The sequence below is a fragment of the Thunnus maccoyii genome, chromosome 22, assembly GCF_910596095.1.
Source record: "Thunnus maccoyii chromosome 22, fThuMac1.1, whole genome shotgun sequence".
NCBI lineage: Eukaryota > Metazoa > Chordata > Actinopteri > Scombriformes > Scombridae > Thunnus > Thunnus maccoyii.
Window position 1 is genome coordinate 6,120,441 of NC_056554.1, and position 9,485 is coordinate 6,129,925.

Genomic DNA, 9,485 nt, shown 5'->3' on the forward strand with positions numbered 1-9,485 from the left:
TAGTTTCAAGTTTGAGACACGGTGAGAGCTACATGAACTACATACAGTACAGATTCCTCATCTCTACATTAGCTTTAAAATCACTGAAATTTATGACCACATACTACACATGTATTCATACTGATCTAACTGACAGGACTTTGTTTAATAAAATTAGTTTATTATCCATGGTCTACTTGGTTTCAGTCATAAGGAGATAATATATTGATTAATTAACCATTGTTTGGTTTCAAGATAATGTAACATTAATAAAAACATATAGTGGAGTTCAGTCACGCTCAGCCTCTGGCAGTGAACTGAACTTTATTAGGAAGACGTGATTATAAATAACTACCATAAGATGCCAGATGTAGATATCAATAAACAAGTAATTAATAAACCCTATCACTAATATTTTGTGCAGTTTCTTCATACTTGACAATATTCTTCCCGTGCTGAGACCAGGGAACACATGACTACACCTGTCACCTGTACTGCTGCAAAAAGACAGATTTGGACAATAAATTAAAGGTCAAACGTACATAGAAAATAATTGAATACATTTCCCCCCTAATTATTCTTGGACATGACACGTCCTGTGGGTTTATGTATGGAGATTCAGATGTGCTCAGTGAGTTACTGAGTCAGTGCCTTTTGAGATCAGTATCTTCCATTTCACACATTTCATCAGATTAAAAAGGAATCCAAACATGTCATCCAACTCCTGCATTTGTGTAAAATATGTTCAGAGAGCAGTATGAGCCTGATTAGCTAGTCCGTTATATAGACTTGCTCTGGATGCAGGTCTCGCCTGTCTGGGAAAAGCCTAATCGCATAGATTATTTTTCATGTGACATTTATTTTCACTGAACAGACAGAAAATTTTCTTTGAAGTATGTTAGGTTAAAAAAATAACTGTATTGCGAGGCCCTAAAAAGGCACAAGACCCCGTACAGTCGCACCACTTGCACAGTCCTTGCGACAGCTATGACCATTTCTGTGGTCCTTGAAGTGAAGGATATAAAAGCAAAAAGAATATTTGTAGTGTAGAGTGTAGAGGTCAACAGCTCTCAGAGTGATGACTGCTTCATTTCTTTTCTTTGTGTTTCTGTGTTTTTTCTTTAGGTTCAGGGAGCAACACTTGCTTACTCCACCCTGTTCTACGACATGGTTATTTCAACCACACACAGCCAACAACCTGTTTGTCCACTACCTATCTGGTTTATGAAGTAGGAAGAACTCAGATGTGTCTTCGCAGTGAGTGTTTTGACCCTTTGCAACCCGTTCACTTCTATGTACTGTATGTATGAGAACAATTGCTTGAATCTGTAATTTATTTACTACAGCCTCATGTGTTATATATTCTGTTTAATTTTCTTACATAGTAATGATTAATATGCCTACTTTACCACAACCTTTTACTCATGAAGACCTTTCAGAGGCTGGTTCTACAGCACCTCAGGCCCCTGGTGCATGACTGCCTGGATCCGCTGCAGTTTGCGTACCAGGCTGACATCAATGTAGACAATGCCGTCATTTACCTGCTGCACAGAGTTTATAAATACGTGGAAAAGCCACAAATCACTGGGAGGATCACGTTCTTTGACTTCTCCAATGCTTTCAACAGCATTCAGCATCTTCGGCTGGCTGAGAAAGTTTTTTGTGATGCAGGTGGAACAGGACCTCATGGCCTGGATTACAGACAACCTCACCAACAGGGTGCAGTATGTCAGGCTACAAGGCTGCTTGTCACGTGTGGTGATGAGCAACACTGGCATACCCCATGGAACTGTACTGTCACTGTTTTTTTCACCCTCTACACCTATAAGTTCCTAGGGGTACAACTCAACAACAAATTGGAAGGTCTGACAACACGGAGGCCCTCTACAGAAAAGGACACAGTAGGCTGTTCTTTCTGAGGAAGCTCACTAGGCTGCTATGGATGTTCTACCGGTCTGTAGTGGCCAGTGTTATCTTCTTTGCTGTGGTGTGCTGGGAAGGTCACATAGGAATTTGTGGTGCCAACAAACTGGGCAAGCTGGTGAAGAGAATGAACAAGCAAATGATATAAAATGATGAGAGGCATACACTCCAAAAGATACAATTTAGAGTCACAGAAAACTCACCCATTTCCCCCATGAACAGACATGTCAGATAGAAAGCAGAAAACATGTAGGTGTGACAATCTGCTAGCAGCCTGTGAAATACATAAAATTCATCCTATTTTTTATAATTTTGAGCAGTTTTTCCATATGCAACGAAACAACTGACTCTCTTCCCAAGTTATAATCTGGTGAACAATGATTGATTTAGAGATAAGGGTCAACAGGTCTCAGAGTGACTGGAATTCAGACAGACTTTACTGTAACCACATTATTAGTAGAATGAAGTTGTAGGGCCTCGTGTTTTAAGAAAGGACGCCAATTGTTGGGATATCTTGGCCTTTCCCAGGTGCTGTCTCAGCTCATCAGTCAGATCATCAAACTTGGACATAAAGTCAGTTGAAAATCTTCCTGTACTGTTTTACTTTGAAACCAAAATGTTGAGTGCAAACAGCTGGCAATAAATATGATCAAAAACAGAAAGACAAAGTGACCAACTAAAGTTGTATTTGACAAAAACATTATATTAGTGTCGCCTGTAGCTCAATTGGTAGAAGCTGGTGACAGGTGCTCCTTAAGACACTGAAATCCAAGTTGCTTGCAATGTACATGTATGGGAAAATCTAAAGTGTGCTTGAAAAAAGTGTCTGCCAGATGACTAATATATTGTACTGCAGTCAATGGGGCCAAACGTTACAATACATTGGCTATTAAAAAACAACAGCATGAGAATTTTAAATTACATTTTTACTAATTTGTTGAGATTTTGACCTTTGTCACTGTGTGGTAAGAGCCTTTTTCTGCTTCTTTGGGAACCAGGAGTAGTAAAATCTTTTCATGCTTTAATTTTAATGCTTTATTCACTTTAGTTGAACTTGTATTATGTGTTACATGTCTCACTGAATGTTTCATGTATGGTTTCAGTTGTACTTGGGTTCTGACATTAGTTAACATTCAATAAATACTTACACTGGGTAACATTACACTAGATTCCTCCATCATTGAGCCACTTAGCTTTTATGTTTAATGAACATTCATTCAGTTTATCCTAAACAATTTTCAGCAACCACAACAGCAGTTGTATTAGAAGAGAGCTGTCATCAATTATTAAGACTACTTTGTCCATCCAGCACAGTGGAGAGAATGTGTGTTGGTATCTGCACCTGGCCAGAGACGAGTGAGATCAGCCACATGCTTTATCCAGTACACAAAGCACCACGAGCCAGAGGTACCACTACCAGAGCTTAAACATAACACAAACATTGTCTCAAGTGTTCCATGGTTAGATTTATTTCATCATTACTGACACAAAACATTCATGGAAAAGCACAATGCAGTTAATCAGGTTAAAACTCATAAAAGACAAATAATACCATTTTTTCCCGTCATGTTCCTCATAACCAAACAGTAGCTTGTTGTACAGCATAAATGAATCTGGCCCTCTAAATGTACTTGTATAATCACAGAAAGAATATGATTTTTAACAATATATATAACATATGAATATGATTTAAGATACATGTTTTTTAAGGAAACAGCAGAGACATCCTGTAGATAAACTTAAAGCACACGGACAAGCAACAAAGAGAGTAGAGAGTCCTGAATTTCTCAATTACTAAACCCTACCAAAACACAGAGAATCTCATCTTTTGACTGCAGATCACAAGGCACATATTTATCACAAGACCTTTATCTAAGACAACAATACATGATAAACAAGATTCTAAGAAACTTTATCATTTTTCATAAGTTCTACATCTTTACACTGGAGTACACACATTCATTCTTGGTGTTGTTCCTCGCTGTTCTTGATCTGTTTGCCACGTTAGCATTTAAAGCAGCATAATGGAGGTTGTCTGCGTCTTGGTAACCCTGTTACCAAAATATATAAAAGTAAATTAAAACAATGTAACAACACAATTCATTGTTGTGCTAATAAAAGGTGGTTAAATGGCAATTCAACAGTTAATTGAAACTGCATTCACCTCTGCATCTGCTGTGGACGGGGCTGCAAATCCATGTTGAGGCTCTGATAGTGAAACAGAAAATGCTCTTTTATTCAAAAGCCAAATTCAGTGAATACGAGCTGTTAACAAGCAGAATCATTTGCTTGTACCTGACTGGCAGCTGTTTCTCTTCTTCATCTTGTACACCGAGAAAGCCATAAAACACTGAGGATGGTGGTGAACGCCAAAGCTCCACTCAAGAAATACACCAAGACAAGAGAGTCCACCTCATCTACAGAGAGTCAGACACCAGAAACAGAGCTTTCAGCATGTTTTCAGTTTTTATCCTAAGCTTAATAAGGAAGTAAGACTGTATCAAATGGGACAACGTCTCCTAAAAAGTTACTTACGCTCAAAGTCCAGCTTGGTCCTGTCTCCAAACAGTATCTGTCCACATGAGGCGACAGCACAGTAGTAGGTCCCAGCATGAGAAAGATTCAGACTCTTCATTGGCAAGTTGTAGACACAGGTGTGTGTTTGTGTGTTGCTGTTCCTCTCACACTGATCATTCCTGCCTCCATGTGTGTAAATGATTCCTGGTTGAGATTCTTCAGAGTCTTTGAACCAGTAAACACTGTGTTCTCCATCATCACAGGTCCCAGTGTGTACTGTACAGTTCAGAGTCACAGAGCCTCCTGGCCGGATGCTCTCAGATGCCGACTGATGGACCGAAGCTTGGATGTTTAAACCTGAACCCTTTACACTGAGAGTAGTGCCCTCCAAAAATTCTAACGTGTTTAAATAGCTACTAACGCAGTAGTAAGTAGCTGAGTCTGAAATGTGCAAATTTGTGATCTTCAAGATTTTTACACTTTTCAGTATCCAGTGTGAAGCGAGGATTGTTGTTGAATTCATCATGAAACGTGCTGATTACCTCATATTTATAGAAGGTAGAGATGATTCTTGGTTTCTGTCCCAGAGTTTGCTTATACCAATAAAGCCTTGCTGCAACATCACCTTCATAGAAACATTGCAAAGTCTTCTCATCACCAACATTAGCTGATATAAAACCACTGTCTTGACGAACAGATGAGGAGAATTTCAGATGAGTTATCTGAGCTGAAGTGAAATAAGAGACAAAAAAAGTATTACATGTGATGAGAATTCAACGTAATCAGTAAATATTTGAAAACCAACCTCTCTAACAGATAAAAGCTGGAATCACAAAACCACAACTCACCCATTTTCCCCAAGAACAGACATGTGAGATAGAAAGCAAACACTGGAGATGTCATCGTGTTCAACTTGCCGTGTGAAATGAAAAGATCATTTACTTTTCTCCACTCCTCATAGACAAGACTGCTTTTGATTGGCCAATCTGAAGTGACACTGTATAGGAAACAGGGTCACATGTTCACTGCCACCTATGATTGTGATGGTGAGAGATATATGAGGAAGATAAAGGCTCCTCATCTTTGATTTGATTTGAAATCACTGAAAAATAAATTACCAATAAATATCCAATATAAACACAGCAGTAATAAAACACAGTGGAGTCCATTTATGCTCAATATTTGATAATAAACAGGTAACAAAAATTAATTTGAGCAATTCATCCATACTTGATACTTTTTTAAAGCTGTAATCTGGAGAATCAACACGCACTCTGTGCTGTATTTTAGAGACATTTTTCTACAATATACATACAAGATATGATTGGCTGCATGATTAATGAAAATAAGATCACAATGTTGATTCAGGCTCTATGCAATCTCATTTTTATGAGACAATGATTCGGCTGTGTCTGCATTAGTGTGGAGATCCAGTACATCATGAGAGAGTCACTGAAACCCAGAAATGGTGAGGAAGGACAAATAAATGTGTTCCCCCTAGTTGTGACAAAAATAATGTGATTGTAGTGTAAAAGGTTTTTTACAGTCTGTTATGTGGAACTGGATTCACAGATGATGATGACGGTCAAAAGCACCTACGTTACAACCACTGGAAATGTCACAAAACATCCAGGAAAACTTCAGCTGAAAATTCTTTTTAAACAACCGCTTAAACAATCATAGCTGGAGCCTTAAAAAGACTACAGAGGCTCTGACTTATTACCTAATGTGAGCTAAAGATATGATTCTGGTCAACACTACAAAAAAAATAAAATATTTGCAAAAAAATTACTACTCAATGCCTTTCTACTACTGTCCTTCATGCTGTGCTACCTGCCATAACTTTACACTACTTGAGGAAGAAATGCGAAAACAGCCGTTTATGATCAAGCTGAACTATGGAACAAAATGTGAGACTGACAGTTTGTTTTTATTAGCAATGTCTTTACCATGAACTGTCTGAATCTACAGACTGTGGTTTCCTGGAGGATCATACAGATCTGATGCTGACCATTACCTGCTGGAGTTTGGAGGAGGAAAAATGGTTTGCATAAAAATGGACTAGGCTTCTGTGTTTTGGAGCAAAAGTTAGGCTGTGTATTACAATTTTTAACATTTTCTTTCACAGTTTTCTCTATCTGTTTCAAGGCATTGTTGTATTCTATTGTATTGTTGTATTTCAGGTAAATATTTTTTTTTAAAAATGTTTTTATGTTCTCATATGCTACTATATGTCTGGTACAGCAATTCAATCTGATGTTGCAAAATGCCTTTGAAAAAAAAAGGGATTCAATCACTTCTGTTGTCAATACTATTCTAAGTTATATTCCTAATAAAATGTATTCTGCAGCGGCAACCTCCAAGATTGAAAAATGAAGCCAAGGTGGAAGTACCGAAAACTGCAGCACCTTTGAATGGCCACTTGAGGCTGGATCCAAAAGAGAGTCAATCCCCATAGACCTCCATGTTAAAATGCCCAACTTTGCAGCAAAAATAAACATGTTTACAGCCTGGTAAAAAACACTGTTTTGGTCTCTGTTTCCCTGTTCATGACAACTGTAAGGGAGGTGAATTTTTTATATAATTCACCTGTTTAAATTTGATCGAGGCTTTAAATTATGCATAATTAAGGGTGTGGCCACGTTGTGTGAAAGGTGGGTGCCGTCACAGGCAAGTAGCTACCATGGTGACAACGTTGTTTAGGTAACGAAACCAAAGCGTAACCCCAGATAAACAGAGTATAGCCTAGGCTTAGCTATAGCCATCGCTATTTCAGTGTGTTGTCTGTTCATCAAAGTTAACTAACATTTTGGTTGCCAAAAAAAAAAAACTCCTGTTCAGCGTTTGGTTGTACTAAAAGACCCCCTAAGGAGTCGGATGTTTAGTATTGCATTAGCATTATAACAGTTAACCATAGACTTAAATACATTGTGCTAACCAAGCTAGCAGCTAGCACCTAACACCTAGCGTTAGGGTCAGCTCCACCCTCTCATCCAAATATGGTCACTTCTGACTCCAAAGGTCAAAGATGGTGATCGTCAAAATGCAAACTTGAGGCTTCAAAATGGGAGTCCACAAACCAATGGGTGATGTCACGGTGGCTATGTCCATCATTTTTTACAGTCTATGGTATTCTGACTAGTACTCTTAAAGAGGTCCTGCACACTAAAACGTGTTTTTTGAGCTGTGAACTAAATTATATAAGTGAACTGTAATGAAACACATCAATGCTGGTGTTCATATTGACATTGACACCAAATTTATAAAAATTGGCATTTCATGGGTTGAAAATGGCTCAACCTGTCATCTGCTGTTTAAAATCAGCCCTGAAAAGGCATGGCCAATGCTGACATGCTTGACCATTTTGGAGTTCTTTACGTCATGAAATTTATATAAATGGTAGAATGATACCACCCACCTCCCCCAGCCCCCGGCTTATTTTCAAACATATGCTGATTGAGAGAAACAGTTTTAGCTTCAGAAGCTAACAACAGCTACAGTAGTGCTGTCCGGCTGGAGGGGGTCTCTCCATTTGCGACTGTCTGCAGGAGGAAGAGCTGCTGGCTAACCAAGCTAGCAGCTAGCAGCTAGCACCTAACACCTAGCGTTAGGGTCAGCTCCACCCTCTCATCCAAATATGGTCACTTCTGACTCCAAAGGTCAAAGATGATGATCGTCAAAATGCAAACTTGAGGCTTCAAAATGGGAGTCCACAAACCAATGGCTTGACCATTTTGGAGTTCTTTACGTCATGAAATTTATATAAATGGTAGAATGATAACACCCACCTCCCCCAGCCCCCGGCTTATTTTCAAACATATGCTAATTGAGAGAAACAGTTTTAGCTTCAGAAGCTAACAACAGCTACAGTAGTGCTGTCCGGCTGGAGGGGGTCTCTCCATTTGCGACTGTCTGCAGGAGGAAGAGCTGCTGGCAGCCACAAAAACAACAGAAATTCTCTTTGTATCTTGTCCTGCAGCTCTTCAGCTCTCCTGCTGTCTGTTCCTGCGGTTATCAACTGGTAAAATCTTGCTTTAAAATGTTAAATCGAGGTGTAAACAGAGCTCCGACAAAACTGTCTGCCCTGTCTGTCAGCTGAACCTTTTCCACAGAGCAGCTCTGCCGAAACTGAACCTGTCCACTGTACAGCAGAGCTGCGGTCAGACAGGTTCAGTAATGGCTCCGGTTACACTGTGGTTTAATGTTTTAAAACAAGATTTTACCAGCTGATATCTGCAGGAACAGACAGCTAGATAGTTAAAGAGCTGCAGGGTTAGATGTGAGAAAGATTTCTTTTGCTTTTGTGGCTGCCAGCTCTGACTTCTAACTCGTTTAAATGCCGTTACATTCTTTGTCTTCTTTATTAATATGTCACTGAGAAACCAAGCCCCCAGGAACAGCGCAGGGCTGTGAGGCCAATTTGACATAGCGGCCAAACCATGTAATTACAATGTCACCTGGCGCTATTGGGCCCAAAAAGACTTTTTTCCATAGACTTACATTATGAAAGAGACGTCTGTAAATCAGCGGATACATTTTTTTGAGCATCGCAACCCCCGCGAAATGACTCATCTCACTATCAGAATTTGATTCATTCGGTCTGATTATATTTCGAAAGCCCAAAAGAGCCGCACGATTGAATTGTTTTATCCCCATTCAAGTTAGCCGGAGGGCTAAACCGGAAGTAGCCGGCTCGGCCAGCAAAAGCCACTAGTGCACTTGCTCTATGGGCCCAATGATCCCGGAAGATTCAGGTCATTTTATATGCGGAAGTCAAACTTTTTTGGCTTCATGCGCCACTGAGCAACTTTCATAGGAATGAACGGGGCCCCACCTCCGACGCTGTATCCAGTTCTCTTTATACATCCATGTGAGAAACTCCTGCCCTCCTGCCTCACACAGCCACGCCCCCTCCACACCCCCCAACCCTCCTCCCCTTACACTCTTGCCAGCAATAATTTTCCCCAAACAGTAACACTGTGTATTAACAGAGCTTCAGGTCATTAGACGAAACCTTCCTGTGCCACTTTATTTTGTAGTCTGGGAACAAGTGACTTGTCTCATGG

At 39.7% G+C, this 9,485-nt stretch overlaps 1 pseudogene; it reads right to left on the minus strand.

The window, feature by feature from the left end:
• Window positions 1-4,055: 4,055 nt before the first annotated feature.
• On the minus strand, window positions 4,056-5,738 carry LOC121890050 (annotated as a pseudogene).
• Window positions 5,739-9,485: the final 3,747 nt, after the last annotated feature.